Source organism: Prionailurus bengalensis, chromosome B4 (genome assembly GCF_016509475.1).
Source record: "Prionailurus bengalensis isolate Pbe53 chromosome B4, Fcat_Pben_1.1_paternal_pri, whole genome shotgun sequence".
In the NCBI taxonomy this organism is placed as follows: domain Eukaryota; kingdom Metazoa; phylum Chordata; class Mammalia; order Carnivora; family Felidae; genus Prionailurus; species Prionailurus bengalensis.
Genome location: NC_057358.1, coordinates 100,050,937 through 100,071,796, shown reverse-complemented (window position 1 = coordinate 100,071,796; position 20,860 = coordinate 100,050,937). Strand labels below are relative to the sequence as shown.

At 37.7% G+C, this 20,860-nt stretch overlaps 1 protein-coding gene and 1 long non-coding RNA gene across 12 annotated transcripts in view; one reads left to right on the top strand and one right to left on the bottom strand.

Annotated features, from left to right (window-relative positions):
* Positions 1-16,137, bottom strand: part of LOC122472222 — a 173,522-nt gene extending 157,385 nt beyond the window's left edge. The window contains exons 1-3 of the long non-coding RNA XR_006294386.1: positions 15,899-16,137; positions 15,212-15,380; positions 13,789-13,929 (exon numbers count right to left, since the gene is read on the bottom strand). This is a non-coding gene — a long non-coding RNA (uncharacterized LOC122472222). The remainder of the gene's footprint in view (positions 1-13,788; positions 13,930-15,211; positions 15,381-15,898) is intronic.
* Positions 14,908-20,860, top strand: part of OSBPL8 (oxysterol binding protein like 8) — a 158,384-nt gene continuing 152,431 nt past the window's right edge. For 7 of the 11 annotated variants that reach the window (XM_043561542.1, XM_043561539.1, XM_043561540.1 and 4 more), the window contains exon 1: positions 14,908-15,013. The gene's annotated coding sequence lies outside the window, so the exon portion shown is untranslated. Of the gene's footprint in view, positions 15,014-16,211; positions 16,623-20,860 lie in introns of those variants that run through there. The other 4 variants (XM_043561537.1, XM_043561533.1, XM_043561531.1 and 1 more) reach the window with 2 other exon arrangements.

The following is a 20,860-nucleotide window of genomic DNA, read 5'->3' as shown; positions in this document are numbered from 1 at the left end:
ACCACTGGGAGCTACCTTAGGGTCTATTGCCACACACACATACTTTCTCAGGACTATTTTTAATAACGCAATGCTAAAACTTCATTGAAAAGAGCACACAAAGGAATTCCAAGATGCAGTATCTCTCCTCCATAAAAGCAGAACTTGCCCTGGATATTAGATTGGGCTAGGCTGGTAAGTGGAGCTCAATTAGTTTCTGTTGTAGACAGAGCATTTTATCAAGTATGAACCTGGCAGATCTTGACAGCTCAGAAAAAGCAACAGAAGTAATTGAATATAAAGGAGAAAACTGTTAAAGAACATTTATCACACACAAAAAACTAGTTTCTTCAGTTATCTCTATTTCCATGGTGTCTGTCACCTCAAGTGGTAGCCACCACTCATTCTACTTTGCTAGAATGACTATCATTCACTTTACTTTGGTCATTTGTCAAATCATAAAGATGAAATCAGATGACTTTCAGGTCACATGTTGGCTAGGGATGGAATTACAAAGAAAGGAAAATCATGACACTTGGGGAAATAGCTATGAGGAAGGAAAACCAATGGAGGACTTAAGAAAAGGACTTGAGTCAGAGTCATCTGACACCATGGCTAGCACACTGAATTTTTAAAATTCTCACATAAAACTTCTAAAATGGTTACCTTAAGATTATACTGGCTAAATAGTCAGAGTTGTTTCCTTTACTTAAAATTGGGTTAGTGTTCTTTGAAATGTCTAAAGAAATAGGGCTACCGTTGGTTGAATGTATTGTATGTACAGGCCACAATTTCACATTTTTATGGGATAGATGCTATTTTCAATCCTTTCTCCTAAGTATGGGGAAATTGTTCATCTCAGTTAGGATGTTGAGTAACTTGCCCAAGGTCACACAACAAGTAAATGAGACAGCCAAGATGCCAGAGCATACCTGCTGACTCTAAAGTTAAAGCCTTTAGCCACTGCAGTACAGTGTTGCCTCAGGCTTCAAGATAGAGGAATCTCAAAAAAGTTTTTAATATTTAAAAATAATTTAAGTTTTTCCATACCTCATTTTAGTCTATCTTAAACTAGTGAACTTAAAATTTGTTTTTCTTCTGGAAGATGCAAACTAATCTGTAGTGACAGAAAGCACATCAGTGGTTACTGGAGGATGGGAGAGGGTTGGGAGGGCCAGGAGACAGGAAGAAGGAAATACAAAGTGGCACAAAAAATTTTTAGGAATGATAAATATATTCACTATTTTGAACTATGGTAGCGATAGTTCACAGTTGAATACATGTCAAAACTTATCAAATCATACTTTAAATTGTACAGTTTATTGTGTGTCAGTTATTCTTAATATTACAGATGAGGAAATAGCTATCAAGAAGTTAAAGTCCCTTGTCCAAGATTAACCAGAGAGGCGGTAGCAGAGACAGGATAAAATACAGTTTTAAAAATTCTTGAAAAAGTACTGTTCTTCCCTCTCAGTTTGATAATTTATCCCTACATGGTTTCAAAAAGGGCTTGAAGAGACATAAAATATGAAATATATATTATAGGAAGAAGATCGTATTTAAGAACTCTCAGTTAACTTACATATCTCAGTTGAGCACTGGAAATCCATGGTGAATTCATTTAATGAAAAAGTTTAATGTATCTCATTAGAAGTTTGTCATCACAAGCAATCTGAGAAATATATATTTTTAGGAATTTTATAATTATGTGACCAGCAGGGGGCAACTAAATACTTGAGAAACAGCATCATATACGGGAAAACAAATTAAAATTGGGGACTATGAACATTCTCAGTTGTACAGAACTTAATTCTTTTTAAAATGATAAGTAACACCTAGGCACACATTCTCACAATATTGAATTTGTGAAGACAATTAGAACACTCCCCTAAGTAAAATCTATATACTAAGGCCTATATGTGGCAGATTGTTTTGGTTGTTTTTCAGTCTACAAGGTTCTTTGCAAAAATCTATGAATTTTATAACCATTGAGTTTTTTTAACTTTGTGTTATATAATATATAATACACATTGACATACATCTGTAGGTTATTCTAGGATTCTGAGATTTCACTCGATATTCTAAGATCAAAGTAATTAAGATTTGCATAGAATCTCATTTTTAACCTAAAATTTAATAAAGTATCATTTCCTAACCTTCTTTTAAGACTAATTTTTAGGTTGTTATATTAGTCATGGTTCTCCATTGAAACAGAACCAACTGTGTTAGAAGAGACCTATATGGTCAAATAATCCAAACTTCCTCCAGACAAAACTACAATAACTGGCACAACTAGTTTAAATTTAAACTAAATTTAAATAAATTGAATTAAATACATCTAGTAGTGGTGGAGTTCTGCCAGAGCTCCAGTGTGGAATTGGGAAGTACTATAGGATAAAGGTTAAGCATGAATTCAGGGGTCAGATTATCCAGGTTCACATAATGCCTTCTCTACTTACTTTCTGTGTAACACTGGATGAGTTACTTAAATTTGCTAATCCTCCATTTCCTCACCTATACAAAAAGGACAGTAATAATAGCTATTCATAGTACAAATTGCTAGTGTTAATCAATATTCAGTTCTCTTTTTCTTCTGGGCGCTCAGTAGAATGACTGTCATTTCTCAGCACCCCTGCAACTGGATGGGCACATGTGATTCTGTCTGGTCAATGAAATACTGTGCAATCGACACGTGTCAGTTTCTAGATGAGGCCATGAAAGGTCAATATGAAATTTTTTAGTGTTTATTCTCCTACTGGGACAATCATGGAAAAAGACTCATATTAAGATGGTGGCACCACAAGGTTAAAGAGCCTAGATTATTATGTCATCACATGGAAGACATGAGCCAGAGCCAACCTGGAGCCAGAGCCAACATTTTGAAATTAGACATAAATCTCTGTTCAGTTAAATCATTGATTTTCCAGCTGCAGAATAACCTAGACTATTCTGTTCTGTCGGAGTTGTTCTGATGATTCAATCATAGTATGAGAATTGCTTGTCTGATAAACAATAATAACTCAAATATTGTAATTATTATGTTGAATCAATCATTGATATTGAATCAACGAATATAAAGCATTGCTTTGTTGTTGATTATTATAATGATTCAAAACTCAGTCAAATTAGAGTACCAGGTAACTTTTGTTTAAAGTATTCTAACTCTTTGAACTTCTCCTTGGAACATTGCCTAACACACAGTAGGCATTCAGCAATAAATGAACAAATTCTTGTTTTGCTGATTATCTGATCATTGCTATCATTTTTTTCTGAGATCTTTTATTCTCTTGTTAGACTGGCAAGATTCCATTTTCCATTTTTTTATATTAGACCTAGCTTCTCAATAATTGTTCTATCAATAATGGGGCTTAGCCAGTGACAGCTCCTTATATATCTCACTCTCTTCTGAATTCAGAAACAATTGATAGGGTGTCAGATAAAGATGAAAACCACCTTCCTACTGATAAAGCTGCTTAGACAAAGGACTTCAATGTACAGCCACAATGAAGCTTTTCAATACTTTTCCCCAGGTCCAAATGGGAGATGGCATAATAAAAGGAAAATTTGGGTCTTCAGGACAGATAAACTTGGACAGAATCAGTGCTCCACACTCAGTAAGGTCAAATGTAGAAAGAATGAGGGTTAGGATTCAGGCCTGCCTGTAAAAGCAAGCCCAGGCTCTGATCCATGTGTATTTAGTTTATTACACAGAATGAGAAACAGGACAGAACATAATCTGTTGTGGGTAGGTAGATTTGAAAAATATGGCAAGAAAGGGGCTAGGTCTTATTTTCTTCTTCTTAAATCACCAATTAAATAAAATAGCTCTTTCTACTTAGGGAAAATAGCAGAAATAAAAGTGGAAGGTACACTTCCCTAAAGTTCTGAAAGTAGCATATTTCTAATTTAAGATCCAGGTAGGAGAACACCTAAATATATAAGTATATAAACTTATAAATACATAAATGTCTAACTGAAGATTAAAATAATTAGAGATTATATATATATGATTATGTTGCTCAGGAGGGAGGACTAGGCTAGAAATACATATTAATGGACTAAAAAGAATGAGAACACAAGATCCATTTTCTCCTCTCTTTTCTAGGAAGAAGATATAGAGTGAAAAGAGAAGAGGGCTGAGTATGAAATTTTGGAGCAATGAAGAAATAGCAGAGAGAGAGAAACTTGCAAAGAATGAGGAAGAGTCAGAAAGGTAAGAAGAAAACTAATATGACGACATAAAAACTAAATAATAGTGAATTTCTGCCAAAGATCAACAGAAGCATACAAAGAAGTTGCCAATTCGTGAGGATGCTACAGTGAAAAGGCTACATGACTCTAGAGCTGAGCCCTATGAACCATGGGTAAGATGAAAAGGCAAAGGAAAATCTGCAAGCAGAGAGGTTTTAAAAAAAGTAAGCGGCTAGGTTGATGCCCTGGCAGCCTCTTAATGCTGGAATGTTTAGTCTCGTGTTGATGATGATTCAGAAGCTATATGTTAAGGCTTAGTAAGAAATAGTGATTTTCTTAAAAAAAAAAAAAATTCTGTTACTATGAAAGTAGTACGTGCAGGACAGAAAGTTGGAAACTATATACAAGTAAAATAGAAGAATAAAAACATCCATATTTCCCATCTATTACCACCGTTAACAGCTTATTGTATATCTTTGCATACTTTTATTTATCTCTATATATGCGTATAAATATATATATATTTAACCAAAATAGTTTCATACTTGTGCAGTTTTACAACTTGCTTTTTATTTATTTTTTTTTAATTTTTTTCTTTCAACGTTTATTTATTTTTGGGACAGAGAGAGACAGAGCATGAACGGGGGAGGGGCAGAGAGAGAGGGAGACACAGAATCGGAAACAGGCTCCAGGCTCTGAGCCATCAGCCCAGAGCCTGACGCGGGGCTCGAACTCACGGACCGCGAGATCATGACCTGGCTGAAGTCGGACGCTTAACCGACTGCGCCACCCAGGCGCCCCAACAACTTGCTTTTTAAAAATTAACAATCTCTAACCTTTCCAATAAATGAATTTTAATCTTACCTAAAACCCAAATTCAGATTTTCCCATTAGTCTCCAAGTTATCTTTTCTCTGAAGAATACTAACTAAAAGTAAGGAATTATTTATTTTTCCTTTCCTGCATAAACCATATTTTAAGGTAACCAAATAGTCCTAGGTATAAAAGGCAAGCTCTATTTTACTGAAAAAATGTCAGAATATAAAATGAATAATGGAATTAAAATTATTTTGCAATTTTTATTAAGATTATTGACTTGTGCAAGGGTTTACAACAAGTGTTAAAACATGAGGTTTATAGAAGCGGAACTGGGCATATGCATAGTATCAAAGTAATACCAAACAAATTACTTCCCAGTCACAAGTTTATAAAGTAGAAATGAGACTGCCATATCATTAATTCAATTATCAGTCTGAGCATCAATAACTATGAATCAATCAAATAGCATGAAAGATGCTGTAAAAACAATATACTACATCACCTATAAATATTCTAGCCCCAAATGTTTAATTTGAATCCACCAAATCTCTATATCTGATATCTTTAAAACATTTCAAAAAGCGATTTTTACATCTACTGAATATCATAAACAAGATATCCTGGATATTTTATTGAATATCAGAAACATTGTGAGGGTAGAAGAATAAGGAAATGCATGTATTCCTGTATTGTGCTTAAAGATAATTTTTTTTGGGGCGCCTGGGTGGCGCAGTCGGTTGGGCGTCCGACTTCAGCCAGGTCACGATCTCGCGGTCCGTGAGTTCGAGCCCCGCGTCGGGCTCTGGGCTGATGGCTTGGAGCCTGGAGCCTGTTTCCGATTCTGTGTCTCCCTCTCTCTCTGCCCCTCGCCCGTTCGTGCTCTGTCTCTCTCTGTCCCCAAAATAAATAAACGTTGAAAAAAAAAAAAAAAGATAATTTTTTTTTACTATGATTCGTAGTAAACCGAATTATAGTAAACTTAAGAAATAAGTTTGGCAAGAGGGGATTGGCTTAGAGTGTGGACTCCATGTACTGCAACACTCTAAAGGCTGTTTGAAGTCTTACTTGAATGGAAAACAAAACTCTGAAGTTGGGTCTATCTCCTGATTGCTGTAGAAGAAGCTTTCATTCTTACATCACATGTGAGACTGATACCTAAATCAGGGAATGTACAGATTCTTAGATAAATCTACTTCCGTAGCCTGAGGTTATGCCCATCTATGTATATTCTATAATTCTCAGAATTAGGCCAGCTGCCACAAAGCCTTGGTATCAACGTAAGGTTGGTAGAGTATACAGTCTGTGTGTAATTGTTCTTACCACTGAGTAAAGTGAAAATACAGTTAGTAAAATTGTGTACAATGTAATATTACCCAAAGATAGTAATCATAATAATTTATGTTTCTTGAGTTAATTCTCATAACAACACTGTAAAATAAAAAAAAATTTAACTCTACAGATGAGGAAAGAGGCTGGGTGAGGTGGCAGGGCTAGTAAATGGCAGGGCTAACATTAGAACTGAGATATATCTGATGTTAGAGGTCTCCACCTCTAACGTTAACTGCACTATACTGTACTAGTTCAGTGAGTCAAAGTTATATTGATAAGCTTTGTAACATTGATTAAATTGAGATTTTTCTTTGGACTTGATAGTGATATTAATTCATAACAGTTTCTGGATTATAACTGCTAACTTAATGGGAACATCCATGCATAAAATGAAAGCACTTAGTTCTTGTCAAATATTAGCACTGAAGAAATAAAACATTAACAGAATACTTTCAACTCCCCCCCCCACCCCCCCGGAAAACAGTCAGTGCTAGTCAGGCAAAGCTTAAACTTTCACTTGACTTTTTGTTGCTACTTTTTATGAATTTGACAGTTGTGCATTTGGAATCTGTTCAAATTCTATTTGTAGCTGAATCATGTGAATGCCAAGGAGATCAGTACATCTGCTTCTTAGCATCTCTAATCTGTATTTGCAGAAGGCTTTATATAAATTTGAACATGTTAACGTGCTTAATCAGATTTATTTACCACAGTTCATATGATGTTTGGCCTTTCACCATGGCTTAACAGAGGTTTGGAGCAAATAACAGATTGCATGAGTTGCTTTTGACTTGAATACTTTTACCAAAAAATAATCATAGACACGACAAAGAGGAAAGGATTACTATCTTACAGGTAGAAAATAACTAGTAGGTGTAGAGTACATGCCCATGGATTTGACCTACAGGTAGAGAAAAGAAAGTGACATAATATGAAGGAATTTTTTTTTCCCTAAAGCATGGGCCCAATTATATAGCATGTGTCTCTAGATAATGAGACATTTAAAAACACCATAATCAAATATCATTATCATATCTAAAACAATTAACAATAATTCCTTGATATCAGGTAATATCCAACTAGTATTAATATTTCCCTGGTTGTCTCATTAATGTCTTTTGTAAAAGTGCTTTGAATCAGAATCTGAAAGAGGTCCACGCATTGCATTTGGTTGATATGTCGAATGAGTCTATTTTAATACATTAACAGTAACTTCCTTTTTTTTCTTGACCTTATTTTGGCATAAAGGTCATTTTCCTCTATAATTTTCCCTGTTCTTAGTTGAGATAATTGTCTTCATGGTGTACTACTTCTGTAATAACTTCAGGAAGGAGGGGTTGGGATGCAAACAATGTCAGGTCCAAGACTATTGGCTGACAGCAAAAGATAGTCAGAAGTAATCAACACCGTAGGACCACAAGCAGTGAAGTATTTGGCCATCTCTGGAAAGGAGCTGACATTTAAAAATGAAATCATAAATAGATGTATCCCAACTCCAGTCCATTTCCCGGAGGGTGTTATAGGGATTAAGGGTTAAAGGAAACCGGTGGCAGAATTGGATTGGGAGTCTGGTCTCAGCTGTCTGTGCATATAATAGCAGGCAAAAGTTAGGCTCCCATGGGAATTGACAGAAAACAACTAAGGGAAAATATCAACAGGGCTTAGAACAGAGGGATGAACCTGACAAGAATGCATTGGACAGACACTACTGGAATATAGGATAGGTGTCTTCTTTCTTCACCTTGTCACCTTTGGGTACCAGTGTTCTGGAGGAGTTAGAAAGATAATAAATACTTAGGAGATTTGACAAAAGGCATCTAGGTAACACCTGCCCTTGTTGGGAGTGGTACGGAGATTTCTACCTGATGATGTTGTGTGTATGGAACTTTCATTCCCAGCAGAGAACAACAGAAATGAGAGTTTTGAAACACTGTTAGTTTACAGGGCGAGTCTTTTGATAGCTTCCCATTCATTTCAGAAAAGAGGTAGAGTAACTTACAGATACTTATTTTTTTTTGTAACTAGGATGGGCCTTGGACCCAGTAAAAACTGATAACTTATTAAATTGAAAGAATTAATGTACAATCTAGTTTATATGAATTACTTGTGAACTGTTAGAAAGTTTATAGATGTATAATACAGGTTGGACAAAGCTAACTGGAATAATCTATACTAGTATAATACAGAATCTCTCGAACATTAAAAACTATAAAGAAATGGAATTCATTTGGACATTCTGCAGTGAAATTATAGATTTGGTTTCATCAAGAAAGCATTAAAGAAGTAGGTATGTTTCAAATAATCTCATGTGGTTGAGGAAAACAAAGAGAGTAAAGCTTTGGTAAAAAAAAAAAGTAAGTTATAATTTCTCTGCATTGTAGTTACCACAACTTTGGAAATTTAAGGAATTATGCATCCTATGCTTTTCATGTTTACATAATTGTGACAAACAGCTTTTTATACACTTTGTCTTTTTAAAAATTCTTTTTCTTATTTTAAGTAGGTCCCATGTCCAACATGGGACTTGAACTCACAACCCTGAGATCAAGAGTTGTACACTCCATTAACTGAGCCAGCCAGGCACCCCTATGCTCTCTTGAAATTGAAATGAAAACCATACTTACAGCTGGGAATGTGTAGTCCAGGTAGATATCAGAAAGAAATGGGTTCTTCTTCTTCATTTAAAAATTTATTTGGAATTCAGGATGCCCCCTGGGCTGACTTAAACCTCAGGAGTCAATCTTTACAGCCTGAGCATAAATTTTCTAACTATTTCCAGAGATAGTGTTAAAAGTCATAGCATGCATCTAATTTTGAATAGGCAATGTGGGTGGAAAGGGTAGGCAGAGCTTTTCAATAAGACTTAATTGCCCTTAACCTGTGAATACATAATTATATAATTTGTTATGATGAACTTTCATTTTTAGACTTCTATGGTGGGACTCATTAATTCTTCATAGATATGTGAAAAATAACTCTAATACTCTATTACTCTAAATCATGATCTCCTAAATATATGCTAATTTCTTAGTCTGATTATTAATAAATCATCTCCGCTGGTACATTATGCAAATTTGAAATAAAAATGTCATGAGGAAAAACACTTAAAATGCTACAGCAGTACAGTTATTTAAAAAGAGAATATCAATAAAATATTAATACAGTTTTGCCTATATGGATAAGAGAAAAAAATAAATGAAAATGTTTAGTGCTTTTGCTTTTTTTCAATTAAAACATTTTTATTTATTTAGAGAGAAAGAGCATGTGGGAGAGGGGCAGAGAGAGAGAGATGGGGAGAGAGAATCCCAAGCAGGCTCAGTGCAGTCAGCACAGAGCAAGATGCATGGCCCTATCCCACCAACCATGAAATCATGACTTGAGCTGAAATCAAGAGTCAGATGCTTAACCGACTGAGCTACACAGGTGCCCCTAGTGTTTTTGCTTTTAAGGGCATATACCAGATGGAAATAATAATACAAATGGGAAAAATACTTGCTCTGATGAGGTCTGTTTAATAGTAGGTATAAGGTAAGAATCTGGTTGGACTTATTCTGATGTTAGGAATATGAGTGATAGCTATATTTTCTTTTAAAAATATTATTAAATAATTTTAACAATTCTGTTTTGCATAGTTGGTGGGTTTAGATTCATGCAAGTATTTACCACTTTCAATGCTCTTACTTCAGTCTTAACTCCAGATCTTTTATAGGGGGATCATTTTATTTTTGTCTGAAGAGAAATTTCTTTAGACTTTCTATTAGTGAGAATCACTATTAGCAGCAAACTCTGCTTTTGTTGGCCTAAAAATGCCTTTGTTTTGGCCCCATTCTTTTTTTGTGGTGGGGGAGGAAGGGCAGAGGGAGAGGAGAGAGAATCTTAAGCAGGCTCCACACCCAGCCCTGATTCCAACTTGGGGCTGGATCTCATGATGCAGGACTCAATCTCATGACCGTGAGATCATGACCTGAGCTAAAGTCAAGAGTCTGATGCTTAACCGACTGAGCCACCCAGGCACCCCTGGCCTCTTTCTTAAAAGACCTCTTCAAATAGGCATTGGATTTTCTTTTAGCCCACTGAAGGTGTTATTCCATGGTCTTCTGATTCTGTTGTTACCAATGAAGGTCGATTACCAGACACTTTGAGAATAATCTATTTTTTTCTCCACTAATTTCAAAGTTTTCTTTTCCTTTTGTTTTTTGGTGTTTTATAGTTTTGCTGTGATGTATATAGGTGTAGATTTATTATTCTTTAATTTGCTTGGGATCTGGGGGACTTCTTAACCTGTGAATTGGAATCTTTCATCAGTTCTGGAAAGTTTTCAACCATTATGTCTAATATTGCTTCTGCCACATTTTTTTCTTTCCTATTCTTTTGGAGTATCAATTTATTTCAGGCTTTCTCACAATGTCTTCAATGTCACATAAAGTCTCTTTTATATTTTTCATTTTTTTCTTTTTCTATTGCATTTGGGCAACTTCTTCATCTCTACCTCCCAGTTCATTAAATTGTACTTCTGCTATGTCAAATAGACTATTAAATGTGTCCCCTGAGTTTTAAATTTTAATAACTTATATATTTTAATTCTTTAAGTTCCATTTAAAAAATATCTTTGATTATTCTTTATACTTTCTTGTTTTGTGTATGTATTTTCAAGGTCATCTTTTATTCCCTTATTCATATTTTATATAGTTATTTTATAGTCTGTGTCTGGTAATTTCAATATCTGAAGTCTTTTTAAATGTTTTTGCTATCTTATGTTCACTGTTTCTCACTAATGGTGTCTTATTTTCTTCTGTGCTTGTTATTTTTTAAAATGTGAGCTATTTTCCTAAGACTTTTACTTATTATTCTTTAAGGCTTAAACTGAAGATGGGCTCCTCCAGAGAGGACTGACATTTGCTTCTGCCAGATGTCTGAAAGTACTATCAGTCAAACATTCTTCTCAATTATCAGCTGAATACCTTCTGGGATCATCCAGGTAATATGAATTCAAGTTATATTTTTTTGTGTGCATAAGAGCTGGATTGTGAGTCTAAATTCTCAGATATGATTTTGCTTTTCCCCTCTCCACTAGATGCCACGTTTAAGACAGTAATTTTCTTTGTAGAATATAGGGGAGAGGTGTGTATGCTACTAAGGGGCAAGTTTATTTCTAATACATCTTTACAGTAAGTGAATAATCCTTGGAACTGCAGCTCTGTGGGCATAGGGCAGGTCATGGGTTTTGTCTTTTATAAGGCCATGAACACCAAAGCTCATGTTAACTGGATTTGGCAAATGCCCTTGGGGTCATTTGGAGTGAAACTCTCTATCTAGGTTTCTGCCTTCATTCCAGTTTTGAACTACTAATTTCTTTATTACCAGTTAATCAATACATTTAATAGAATTTAAAACATTTTTCCAGGATTTTTGTTTCCAGTGTGATCACTGAGTGAGGTATATAAGCCATGATATTGCCAGAAATACAAGCTATATTCTTTGTATTTTATTATCCAAATTTTCATTGAGGGATATTTAAGACAAATAATACTAAACAGAAATACTTAAAATCAATATGTAAATACTTTGCAAGAAAATCTGTAGATTTTTCAAATAGACTTTTTTTTAATGTTTATTTCTTTTTGAGACAGAGACAGAGTGTGAGCTGGGGAAGGGGTACAGAGAGAGGGAGACACAGAATACGAAGCAGGCTCCTGGCCCTGAGCTGTGAGCACAGAGCCTGACGCAGGGCTCAGACTCATGAACCCCGAGATCGTGACCTGGGCCGAATCGGACGCTTAACCAACTGAGTCAGCCAGGCACCCCAGACTACTTTTTTAATATAAAAAATTTTTAATTTGTTTAAATTATTTTAATGCTTACTTTTTAGGGAGGGAGAGAGAAAGAGTACGAGTGGGGAAGGGGCAGAGAGAGAAAGAGACACAGAATCTGAAGCTGGCTCCAGGCTCAGAGTTGGCAGCACAGAGCCCAACACAGGGCTCAAACTCATGAACTCTGAGATTGTGACCTGAGCTGAAGTCGGATGCTTAACTGACTGAGCCACCCAGGAGCCCCTAATATAAATTTTTGGTTGGGTGCTTACCACATATCTAGTTGATGTCTATTAATTAATTAATTAATTAATTTATTTATTTATTTAGGGAGTCTGGGGATGCACATGTGCTTGAGTGGGGAAGGAGCAGAGGGAGAAAGAGAGAGAGAGAGAGAGAATCTTAAGCAGGCTCTGTGCTGTCAGCACAGAGCTTGACATGGGGCTCGAACCCACAAACCATGAGATCATTACCTGAGTGGAAACCAAGAGGCAGACACTTAACCGACTGAGCCAGCCAGGCACCTTGTAGATGTCTATTATTTTGTTTTATTAAATTGAAGATTATTATTGTTCTACAGTGCATTTAGCCTTAGAACCACTTATCTGTTGGCTTAAATTCACTTAAGCTGATTTGTGAGATTATACTATATAACAATTTCAAAAATCTCTGTGATTTAGAACAACAAATATTTATGATTCACTCTTGCTTCATGTTAGTAGCTGCAGGTCAGCTGCTGGTGTACTGCTCTAAAGGTCAGTTTCAGGTCTGCTCCACGTATTTTCTCATTCTGATACCCTATTTGGAACACGCCTTTCTCATGGCCAGGCAGCACAAGACCAAGAGATTGACCTGAATGTTGCACTCAAAAAAGCAGTTGGCCTGTGTTACATCCGCTCATAAGCCATTCGTTAGAGCAAGTTACATGGCCAAGAGTAATAACATAATCTACCACAGTCTTCAAAGTTGTATTGAATACCTTATTTATGTTTGAGGTTGCTGTTAATCTTCTCTGAGAAAATGAGGATTTTAACCTAAAATCTTCATTAGCAATCTTTGGCAACATAAATGTCTAAATGGATAGGCAAAAGTAAAACAAAAAAACAGAAAACAACTTCAAGCCAATCTCTCTCATTCTAGGTCAGGGATGATGCATATTCTGTGGGATAAATTATCGTGCCTGTCAGTGCTTTAGCTGATTTGGAAAAAGAACTTCTCATTGTCAGAAATGTACAATGAATTAAACACTAGGCATAAGAGATTCTTACTGGAGTTAAAATGGAATAGTTATAATAAAATTGGACAATTATATTAAAAAGTTTTATTAAAAATATTATTCTCAAAATAATTTTAAGAGTAGCAAACTTGCAGGGTATGTAAACATAGCAAATGGGAGTTTTAGGGTATTTTTCAGTTATAGCACAGGATCACACATTACAGTTTCTGTTTATGTTGTGATTACATCAAAATGCTAGTTTGATCATTTCCTGAAATCATACGATATTAGATGTGAAAGGATCTGAAAAGTATGTATTTCTCATTTGCAATGTATTGATACATCATTTTGTTGCAATCAATTGTGAGGTATGTCAAAATCATCATTCATGACAAGCAACTATTACTAGCAACAGTTAAAATACAATTACAGAAGATATACTTACATTTGTTGTCCCATAATATCTTCACTTTCATGAACTTGCATTGACTTTTTTTTTAGTGTGGTTGATAGCAGTTATAGGTAGTCAGACTAGACAATAATTTGCATAATCCTGGCTGTTTGTTTCCAATGTGAATATCATTCACTGAAAAAAAAAAAGGTTGAATAACATTGGTTAAACAGCATATAGTCCAACTCCCTACTTTTTTTAAAAATTTATTTATTTATTTGAGGGGAGGGTGGGGAGAGAGAGAATCCCAAGCAGACTCTCAGCCATCAGTGTGGAGCCCGATGCAGGGCTTGAACTCACAAACTGTGAGATCACGACCTGAGCTGAAACCAAGACCTGTGCCAAAACCAAGAGATGGACGCTTTAACCAACTGAGCCACCCAGGCGGCCCCCCCAACTCCCTACTTTTTATCAGAGCTTGATATGCAGAGAGTAATTCATCCAGTCACACATCTAATTAGCAGAGTCTGTAAACCACCACCACCTTGCTTCCAGAACGGTGCTTTCCGTTCCAACAAAAGACTGTTTATTTTCAACAACCAATAGAAGAAATTTGGGTTGACGCAGGAGAGGATTGTCAAGGAGATTTGCCTTATTTTACTATCTGTAGTTTTAGTTCCCAGAGTAAAGGAAAAGAACCAGAGAAACAGAGCCCAGAGGGTATATTTTGCATGTTATTTGTGCTCCAAGAACATTCTTTTTCAAATCTATTTGATTGTAACTCACACTAAGAAACACAGTTTAAATCACAACATAGGACACACTCTTATCCTTCCCCACAAATGAAACAAAAATTTCACAAAGCAATTTCTTGTCCACGCTAAATGTGTACTCTGATCTTTATATTCTATTCCATTCCAGCCTATTTGTTAAAAAATAAAATTGAATTTTAAGTCAATTTAAAAAATAGTGCTCTAGAAAATAGAAGACATTTCAATCTGATGCCAAACTCCAAAGTTACTGAGTTAGTGTCATTCACACAATAATAAAACTTTTCTTGTATTTATTTGAACTACAAATACAGTATCTCAGACTTCAGAACAGAACCTGTAGAATCTTTCCCTCATTGGAACACCAGTTCATTACAGTATCTCATAGATTCCAAGACCCATTGTTTCTCACATTTTAACATCTCTGAATTCAAGATGTGTCCTAAAAAATATCAGTGGCTTTGCATAGTTTAAATGGCAGTATTTTTCTTTCTTCACATGAAATAACGGTGAGTCCTAAAGTCTATTTCTTAGTGTGTCATGAAATACATTGATAATTACGATCATATAGGCCAAACTCTATTGGTTATTCAAGTATCCAGGTGATCAGAATGCTTTTTGAGGTCTTGTTAAGAAAACGTAATGAGGGCATAAAACATGCTTAAGCAAAAACCCTTAGTTCTGGGCCAGAAGGAAAAATGACTTACAAACTGAGAAAACTTTCTCATGTGCTTGCATGGTTAGCAGGGTTTGATTATGATCTTTCTGCTTTTCTACTTCCGTCATTTCTGTATTGTTACTCTCTTTCCTCTGGCGATTGGCATTTCTATTCTTTTCCTCTCATCACCAGGGGTAGGCGGGGAGAGTTCCTGGGACCTGGGTTTAAAAGGAAAGCAAGTTTACGTCCAAAAGTTAGGTACTTAAAAAAAAAAAAAAAAGATTAGGCTTTATTTTAAAATTGCAACGAATTGCCAAATCCTGTGGATCTGTTTAAACTGCCACCAACCTAACACATTGTGAGACTTAATGACTGTAGAACTGGCACGAAGGATGCTGAACCTGACTAGGAACAAAAATAAGTTTGCTAGGCTATTTTCATCCCAGCGTGATTGAGACACACCATCCTTTCCTCAAAAAAAAAAAAAAAAAAAAAAAAAAAAAAACAACAAAAAACAAAAAAAACAAACTCTAATGAGGAAGACAGTAAATTAAATGCCACAATTAACGTGGTACTAGAAATAGGAACAATTTGTTACTGCTTTTCAAGCAAGACACCACGATGCCTTCTTTTTTCCTTTGTTTGTCTAAAACTTTAGTCAAGCCGAGGCTGGGGAGGCGGGTCTCAAGCTCGGGCCTGCGGGCCTCCGAGTGGGCGTGGGGTCCTGGGCCAATACCAGTGAGCTCTATTGTGCAGTCTTCTCAGGTTAGGCAGGGCCCTGAAAGACCGGTCCAGACCACGCCTCAGTAGATCACGGGCGGGCGGCGGTGGGCTCGAATCCCGAAGCCGCCCTCGGGTGTGCGGAGGCAATTCGGATGCGATAAGACTCTGGCAGAACTAGGTGTTGACAGTTGTTCCCGCGCGACTCCCTCCCGGCCCGCCGGGGAGGCGTCTCCGCGGCCGCCTCCGCGCGCCGTCACGTGACGGGAAAGAGGGGAGGGGGGCTGGTGGCTGGAGCCCGCGAGCTGGGGGCGGGGCCTGGAGGGGGAGGGCGCCCGAATGTAGAGGATCTTGGCGGCTGTGGGTGCTGAGAGAGGCGGCGACGCGGCGCATGACAACATTAGGCCGCGACGCGCTCGGGGCCAGGCGGTGGTGGGAGCTGTAGCCCAAGTAGCTGCAGCGTTAGCTTTCGCCGCGGCAGTGGTCGCAGCCAGTAGCTGGCGGACGGAGGGAAAGTGGAGCCCGCCCTGGCCAGAGGACCGCGGGCCGCGAGTTCCCGCCCCCCTCGCGGGCTGAGCCGGCAGCGCCTCCGCGGCCGCGAGCCAGCGCCCTCGGTCTGGGCTCGCGCCCTAGCTGCCTCCGGCGACAGCAGCCGAGAGAAGTTGGGGTCCGCCCGGGCGCGTGCAGGGCCCCGGAGGAATCGGCCTGCTCCTTCCCGCCTCTCCGGGGGCTCCGCACCGGTGAGTGTCACGCCGGTCCCTGGGTCGGAAGGGGGGGTGGTGGCGGGTCCGCACCCCTCCGGGAGACTGCACCCCCATCCCCACGTTCTGAGCTCGGGCCAGTGGGGACTCCCCGAGCCGGAGAGTTCCTCTTTGGCTCCTTTGTCCCTTTTCGGAGTGGGGGATTCCAAAGGCTGGCGGGGGTGGAGTATTTTGGGGCCCACAGGACGTGCGTCTGCAAACCTTACATAGCCGCGGAAGGGGCGGTGGGGGGGGGGGTTGGTAAGAGCATTTTGACTGCCCGGAGTGACTCTTCCCGAAGTTTGGGCCGACCTCGGTGTCTCGCCTGAAGCCCCCGCCCGGGGGAGAGCTGGCGCTTTGTCACTTGGTGCGGTTAAGGCGAGGCTCCAGTTTTCCTGTGACAGCCCTAGAGGAGGCTGTGCCGCGCACCGCAGACCGCACCCGCCCTTGCAGAGCCGACACGGTGACACGGTGTTGTTGCTCTCAACTCAGTTCCTGTGGCCTCCTTGTAACATGGGAGGAAGGCGAAGCCTTTGCTGTACTTTTAAATGTATTGTTTGTTTCCAAGCCTTTTCTCAAGGGTGGAATCCGGTTCTAAGGAGCTTCCAATGGAGCATGCTTCTGGTTCATTGAGCCACCCACTCAAGACCAGCTGAGTGAAGCAACAGTACTTGCAGATTTTCCATTCACAAAAGTCATTTAACACACTCTTCCTTATGAAAGACATCTGCCTTGGGGAACTTGCCTAATTTCATTTTATCTAAATGCTGTTTGAAATAATAGATAACTTGGGCGCCTATTTAAACAGATGGGAAAACTTCTCTAACTTATGGTGTAAGCATATTTGCGTTCAATAGTTTAATGAAGTTTTTGCCTTTCTAATCCTAGAGGAGCTGAGTGACTTCTAATTAGTATTAGAATGTCCCATGTATGGTAGGGTTATTAGTTTTTACTTATGCCCCCTGAAACTTAGCCTCAAATTAATGCCACTTTAGGTCTTTTCAGATAATCATTTAAAACAGGTTTGGTGTGTGTGTGGTTGTTTTTGTTTGTTTGTTTGTTTGCTTTTTTTTTGTTTTTTTTTTGTTTTGTTTTGTTTTTTGTTTTTTTGTTTTTGCCTCCCTTAGGATTCCAGAGAAAGCAAGGATTGTGGAGAAATATGGGTGAATTGCTTGTTAGGGCTTCTTCATTCCATCAGGTGTTATCTAAAGTTGATCATGCTTAGCGACTATGGTCAATTTTTATGCTTGCTAGAACCTGTTTTACAGTGAAATTAAGATCATGCTAGTTTTATAGAACAGGTTGGGGAAGGGAGAGTAAGGGTATGCAGTTTGTCCTTTATAGAAGATATAGCTAATTTTACATATTTGTTGCCCCTTTTTTGTTAGTAACTGTGTATGAGATGACTACAATATGCCTGTTCAAAGTGCTGGGAAAGGGAATAGATGAAACATAAGAATTACTTTTTAGGTCTTTAATTATGGAGATTAGGTTGTTGTGGTCAATTTCCATGTGAACCGTTTGAGCCACAATATGTTACAGCTGCTTAGAAATGGTTTGGTTAAAAATGACTATGGTTTATTTCTTATTGAATATTAGTGTGGTATCTGTGATATGGGAAAGATGCTGTCATTTTTCAGTTAGAATATTATTACATTTTGGAGGCAATCAGATGTGTTTCTTATAGCACATTTATGGCACTTATAAATTTGGCCTTGTTAAAGAGCAAATTGCAGAATTTCTTTAGTGAGTACTCCTCCTACATTTAAACTTGGTTTAGAAATAATCCTTCAAGAACAGGTTCCTTAGGGCATGGGTGACAAAATAGGAATTGATGCTTAGATGTAGTTTTCAAATTTTGTGGAAAATTCTTATGCTAATAGCAACACCTGAAGTATTATATTTGAATATTATACCCCAAGCTGAACACACTTATAGCAATGATCTTGGAGCATCAAGAGTTCAAAAGTAGAAGGCGTAAGTCCTGCTTGTGCCTTGTGAATATGACGTATATGTAATGCATATATACAATTTGAATTGAAAAGCCTCTGAGTACTGCATAATGAAGGTGGCTGAGTGCAAGGAGATTGGTGGAGATGCTTGATAGGAGCAGTTGTAGCTAAAGTATCATTTTCTTGTGGATACAACTCAGAAAGAGATGTCTGGACTAACCTGTAGAGGTAGATTTCACGTCCATGTGTGGGAAACCCCTGAGAGATTTTAGATCTGTCTTTTCTATCTTGGTTCCCCATTCCATTCCCTCATTTTCTCAAAGGCATGAAGTTGAAGGTCTGATCTGAGAGACCTTCCAGACTTTTTCCTCCCTGAAAAGTTTTATCAAGTATGCAAGGGAGAAAGCTTTCTTCAGAGGCCTTGTAGGAAATGAATGCTTGTCCTTGATCATACTCTTACACCCCATGTTATTTTTACCTTTTTTAAAGTTGCAAACCCTGTAAACCATCTATGATAGCAAGGGCCTGTCTTTTTTGCTCACCATCCACTCTGCAAATGCTTAATAGTTACTGAATGAAAACATACAGTTCCAGATATATGACAGGAGAATGAAAAGGAGTGTGTGATAATGTAGTCCGAAATAGATACAAGGAGTGAGGTGATAAGGAAGGATGTTGGATTAGGAGGAAGGGAGCAGGTCATAACTGGGAAACTTTCTTAGAAGAGGTAATTCGTGAGTTAGGTTTTGCAGAAAGCTGTATATCTGAAGATAAGCAGGTGTTTTAAGGGGGTAGACAGCATGAACCAAAGCATTTAAATTGGACTGGGTAATCATGGGATTAAGCACAGTGAGTCTTTTTTGGTAAATTATGAATAATTTTTCTTCCCCTTATAACTGTTCTCTCTCCCAGATAAAAAGATTGGCACACTTTATAAGAACTAAGATTTAGAGTACTTGAGTTTTGGAAGTGACAGTGCTATACTGAAAGCAAGAGCATTGAACTAGGGGGTTCAGAAAATTTGAAACGGATTTCTGATTAAATCTTATACAAGTAAGTGCCTTTGGGCAAATCACTGGGCCTTAGTTATCTCATTTGTAAAAGGAAGACCATAATCCTTATCCCATATGGTTATTGGGAGAATGAAGTTTCATAATGTGTATGGAAGTGCCTACTTCAATATCTAAGACATAGAACTTTATGTTAAATTGTTTAAAATGGATCTTTGTCTTTAGATTATTAAAAAATATTTTGGTGTATTTATCCTGACCTCATATCTACTTGATCTTTGAGTTGACCCTTTAAATTACCTTTAAATTTATAAGTATCAAAATTTTAGATGCTTAGTTTTCTTTCAGTCAAGCATAATGTTTTCTGACAGAAATGAGGCTTGTTTCATTTTAATATTACCAGGAAAAATGCTAGATGCCTTAAATTTTTAAAGCTTTAAGGGATATGTGTGGCTGAAAATCTGAGCCTTAAGCTTTTCTTCTTTATAGAATTTGTTTTTGAAGAAATAGTCCATGCCTATCATGTCATGTGTTCATTGTTGTGAAGACACAGGGGATTTTCCTGCTATTAAGGAAAAAAAAAATTACCCAAAACATCCTCTATGTTTTTGGTGATTTGAATGACTATAAACTATGGTGGATCTCTACCTGTGTGCTTTATTTTAGAATTCAGTATTTTTTGAGTAGGCTAATGGACTTCTGTATCATTTCTTATCTAAGCTTTTTGCTGTGGTAGCTATTTGGTTATGAATCTCAATTTTTTCACTATACTTTGTGAACTCTTTGTAGTGTTTATAATCCTTGGAGCAATCTGTCCTTTGTATAATATTTGGAAGGGAATTTTATTATTAAAAAAAAAACAAACTAAAAAAAAGTCTGGAGTTTTGAAATGATAAAGACACCAGTTACTACCTTCCATATTCACAAACCACCAAAGAAAAGAGGAAATGGTTTTGGGGTTGGAGACTCTTTTCACATAAAAAGGAGAAACCTTTGATTTAGGATTGTTAAAAACATGATGGATTCAGAAGGAGATTGTTAGAGCTCCTGCAGGTAGCTTAGTAGGTGTTGTTGCTGGTAATACTACTACTGATAACAGCTGATATGTGTTGATTGCTATGTGCCAGTTACTAGTTTGAAGTATTTGCCATGTTGGGGTACCTGGGTGGCTCAGTCAGTTGAGCGTCTGACTTCGGCTCAGGTCATGATCTCATGGTTCGTGGGTTCTAGCCCCACATCGAGCTCTGTGTTGACAGCTCAGAGCCTGGAGCCTGTT